This window comes from Uranotaenia lowii, chromosome 1, assembly GCF_029784155.1.
Source record: "Uranotaenia lowii strain MFRU-FL chromosome 1, ASM2978415v1, whole genome shotgun sequence".
NCBI classification, from domain to species: domain Eukaryota; kingdom Metazoa; phylum Arthropoda; class Insecta; order Diptera; family Culicidae; genus Uranotaenia; species Uranotaenia lowii.
Window position 1 is genome coordinate 122211197 of NC_073691.1, and position 4993 is coordinate 122216189.

Sequence of the window (4993 nt, forward strand, 5' to 3'; positions counted from 1 at the left end):
TCAAAATCAATCACATTGTCTATTGTATGTATTGTTGAAATTTTAATAACTATAGTTGGTCGAGAAACAATCAGATATATGATTGAATATAAGTGGATTATTGATGGAAATACCATACTTTATTCTCCGTGATTGCCTAAAAGAGTAGGCGTACCCCAAGGAAGCGATCTAGGGCCTCTTCTCTTCCTCATCAATGTTAACGTCCTACCAAAACTCACTCTTCACGGTATCCCGAAGCTTTTTGCTGATGATACTGAACTTGAATATTAAAATAAGATTGTACACCGAAAAAATTCTTCACATGAACGCTACGTGAAAATGTACATGGATTTTTGCCACCATGAAAATCACGTGAAATCTACGTGAATTTCAGGTAGCAAACAGAGCTCGCGCAGCAAGCAAAACTCACGTAATTTTCATATGAGTTGTATGTGAAATGAACGTAGATCGAATGTGGGTAGAGATTCGTTTTGCTACGTGCTATTCACGTAGATTTTATTGTAATATCAATGTAGGGAGGTTTTTTCTCGGATATTTTAAATAAAAATGATTTATTTCCGAAAGTAAACTTTATTATTCGACCAAACTACTTTACTTTAATCAACACTAGCACAACATATGCACTTTTCGTTTCCACTTTTAACAATTCACTTCACTTAATTCATTGAACACATATTCGTCGAAAAAGGGCCTTTGGTTTGCCTCTTGAGCGGTTGCTTGGCCGTCTCATCTACCTCAATTTCAAATCCTGTTGAAAAAAACAAAATATATAAATAGCAACCAAACAACAAAACTTTATTAGGGGAGATGAGGGCATAACGAGCACCCGAGGCATAATGAGAACTACGCTTTTCTACGAAAGTGCGTATTTTCTTAAATAAATTTTCATGAGGATTTGTTTCGTACTTCCTATAGTATTAATTTTTCACAAAAAAAGGAATCTCCTTATCATCTTTACAGAGATATTTAAAAAAAACTAGCTTGGTTCTCAAGTTACGAAAATATTATAATTTTTGAGCACCACGAAATAAGCTCTTATGATCTTAAAATAACCTTGATCTATAATGTACGCACTGCAACATGATGTACACATTGTTTCTCAATTTTTACCATCATAAAATTTTTGATTTTTCACTTTTATCAATTTTAAAACACGTTTTTACTTAAATTTGTTGACTAGGGGCATATAGAGCACCATATTATCGAGGCATAATGAGCATTTTCTGCCGTAGAATCTAGCAGCGAATTAATATTGATTTATAGCGCCACACCTTGACTAGTTTTCATCCGACAATTTAGCCTATTGGTAAGGTGTCGGAGAGGTAATAAAAAGACTAGAGTTAGATTTCTGTTCGAGGTTATTTTTTTTCCATTCACAATTCATGATCGATTTTTTTTATTGTTACATTATACGGCTAGTCGCATCATCCTCCGAACAAAGCACATAATGTATGAGCGTGCGTGAATTGTTTGTATTCTACAAACAGACCTAGATTATTTTGTTATTGCTTTGTTTGATGAATCTACGACTCACCTGACTTCATCGAATTGAATTCGCTGCTAGATTCCCCGGCAAAAACGCACATCTTGCTCTGATTAATGGTGCTCATACTGCCTCAGGGGGGGTTCTCATTATGCCTCCACAGTGGCTGGTTTTCAGCTTTTGGCAAAATTTTTTAAAATGCATTTTTTAACGTTTTCATCTAGTTTTTCACGTTTCAGTCCGTTAGGGAATAGGCTTTTCAAGTGTCTGAACACGAAACAATAATGTAACCTCCATATTCTAGCTATTTTCTATGGTTAAATAACCGTTTTCCTTAAGGTGGCCATTATGCCCCCATCTCCCCTACTTACGAAATTAATATCAGCTTCTCCTTCTCTCAGATTTTTTGGCTTTATGCACCTATTGTCGGATCCGCGCCATATTGAAACTGGTATTTCTTCACATAGATTTTACGTGAATGAGCCATTCAGGTTTTACGTGAAAATCACATAGAAAACACAAAATCCCTCTGTACTTGGTGGATCACTGGATTCTCACGTAAATCGAATGTGCCTTTGTTTCGACAGCATTCAACTATGTGAATTTCACGTAAGGATCAAGTGATTTTTTGTTAATTCCTAAGTGCTTCACGTAAACCAGGCAAAAATTCACGTAACGAGTGGCTACGTGAAAATCCAGGTAAATATAACGTTTCTTTTTCGGCTGAGTGTAGAAAACACGATACGAGAAATGGAGAGTGATCTGAATATTATAGATAAGTATCTTCAGAACAATCTTCTTTCATTGAATATCGCTAAGACGACGTTTGTCAACTTTGTTGAAGACTGCAAATCGATAGCTTAAAATCTTGTTTCGTCAATATTCTCATATTTTGAATAATTGAGAAATCTGAAAAAAAACAAAACTTCTATAAGTTTTCTCTCAGTTTTAAAATTTATTTTCAATATTTTTGTAATGTTCTTAAGTTTTGTCAGAAAATACTCTAAAACTCGAGCTGATAGAAAAACCAATTGCATATTTATCAGCGCATCCAAAATTATCCAAGTATTAAAAAAACTACAGAGTTCCTTCTATGCTATTGCTGCGCCCTCCTCAATCGAAGAGAGCGTATGCACATAAGTCTTAAGAAAGTTATATCATGTATCTAAATCATTTATGCTCAATTAGCAATCAACTGTCCCTTGAATGAGGGGAGCCAAATAGCAGATAAAACCGCGGGGTAATTACCACAATAGATCAAATACTGGTCGGAGTGGGCTCTCCCCTACAAAGACAAAAATGAGCTCACAAATTCATTGCACCTTGGAAGATTGAGGACTTTGTTGGCATATGTAATTAGTATGAAATTAAAATCGAATTTTCACATTATGAATAATTACTCTGTAACTCCTTTTATTTATAGTTGGACATAATGAGTAAAAAACGGGAAGGCTTGTTATTTTTAAATCAAACACTGGGAGTCAAGACATTAAAATTTCACTGGACGAATAAAAATCACAGATTTTTTTCATTCCTTCTTCATTCTTTCTTGAGATTATGTAGTTTTAAGGCAACAAAAACTAAACCAAGTTTCCTGAAAAAATAATCAAGAATTATCGAAAAATATTTCCTCCGTTTGTATGCTCAAGGAACATTTCTTGTTAATCTGACAGAATGACACTTGTTATCCATCCACACGCCCAAACGCACATGTGTGTGAGCTTAACCCTCTTCACATGGTATCGCTCTAAACGATCAATTATAGGATAAACGCTACCTAATAATCATAATTAATTTCCAAGAAGTTGGATAAGCCGTACGAGGGCACTTGAGCGATTAAAAAAGGCTGTTGTGCCATCATTAATGCAAACACCATTCATCATCATTAGGCGCTGGAACGGGTCCATTGTCAGATTAGAACAAGAACAGCACAAACCATCATACAACCGAAAAACTTACGGCGGGTCTCCTACTTATAATCCTTATTCTCACTCTCAATTTACGGAGAAGTTCATCATCATGCTAAGCATTTCGGTTTTGGATCTGTGTTTTTCTCGCCTTCCTGCCTTCCTGTTTCTTGTCAATAACCGACGAAGGATCCGCAAAAGGTTCCAATGAAATTAAATTTTCCTGAACCGGTCCCAATTTAGTTGCGGTTTTGCGACTGAAAGCGGCAGCCCCCCATAAGTTTTCATTTGTTGGAAAATCCCAAAGCTACAAACCCAACACGCAGAATGTAAGCCTGGGGAAAGTGACGAATGGACTCCGAGATACTCGGGGAGGTTGATACACACAAACATGTTGTACACCCCGATGGGATCCGAACAACCCTCCCCGTTTTCTTAGAGGGAACTGATCTGCTTCGAGTCTGTCGAGAGTGGGCGAACAAACATCCGGAGAAGTTTATTCTTCACCAGTCTTAAGTCGGGTAAAGCATAGAGGAAGAGACGAACTTACTGACTTCAACGGTTGTCGAGAACTCTAATTCAATTCTTGGCAAACAAATTACAACAAACATCATGTTAAATTATAAAAGGATTTAAAATTTTCCAAGCCCATGCCGTGCAAGAAGAGAATGCTGGCTCAAGGGAAAAAAAGAACAGAATTCATACACACAGCGAGCGCTGCTGTCGTTCGACCCACATTTTCGCTGCTGTATGCTTTCTCGTTGGGGAAAGCCACATCTCCTTTCTACAGGAATACCTACAAACATACATACAGGTGGAGCACCCCGAAATGCACCCCGTGGGAATGTGAGCAGCTGAGGAATAGCGCAGAAAAATTATGAGCCACAGTGAATGAAAGACTATTGAAACAGAAATTATTTGGGGATTTGTGGTTTCGTTTGGGGCTTGCTAACAGTAGGATAAATTTGTGAGAATTCTGGTATGTTAATTCAAATTGGGTAGGTATAAAAAAAGATGTTGATGGATTATAACATCCTACGCAGCATTTTTTTTTATCTCCTCTCAGGTTTAGATTAGGCTTAGCTTGGAAAAAACGCCAAAATACGTAGGATTGTCATTTTCCACCAAATAAATTAAAAAGTTATTCTGCCTAATACTAGACATGTGGATTTTGCAGCACGTGTCTTCCTACAATCATATGGGGTTGTCCTTTTATTAGATCAATCTTTTAATTTATTTATGTTCATGTCATTGATAATCACCATACAGACATATCTAAAACTGAACAGAACTTTCGTTCTAGACTAAGAAATATATTTCTTTTAACATCTTAGGACTGGTTAAATTTAAAAACGTTTGACACTTCGTTAAAACGCGACAACAATTATACAAAAACTCTTTTGTTAAGGTCGTCTCGTTGGTACTTGAATGTTAATATTTATTAGGAGTTGTGGGCTGTCTATGTTATTCATTAACAGGTCAAAGACAAATTTTTTTTAATTGTATGTCCGTTTGCAGCGAATGGTTTCGAGGAATAATAAATTGTATCGTTCTACATACGGTAGCAATCAAACGGCATCATTCCATGGCAGTCGTCGGAGAG